The following is a 293-nucleotide window of genomic DNA, read 5'->3' as shown; positions in this document are numbered from 1 at the left end:
CTGCTACTGGATGCCTTGAATTTCCCTCGGGATCAATAAAGTATCTATCTATCTATCTATCTATCTATCTATCTATCTATCTATCTATCTATCATAAACATAATTTGCATGACATATCTGTTATTGTCGTATTTCTTGCAACAAAAAACTGTTTTTTTTCCAGTATTGAAAAGAATTAGGAATATTTATCCATTTCCTGATATTTCATATCATATTTTCTCCATGTTTATAAGTAATTGATGTTAAAATATGACTGGTGGGCAGATAGATAGATAGATAGATAGATAGATAGA

This window comes from Symphodus melops, assembly GCF_947650265.1.
Source record: "Symphodus melops genome assembly, chromosome: 12".
NCBI classification, from domain to species: Eukaryota; Metazoa; Chordata; class Actinopteri; order Labriformes; family Labridae; genus Symphodus; species Symphodus melops.
Note: the sequence above shows the minus strand (reverse complement) of the source record.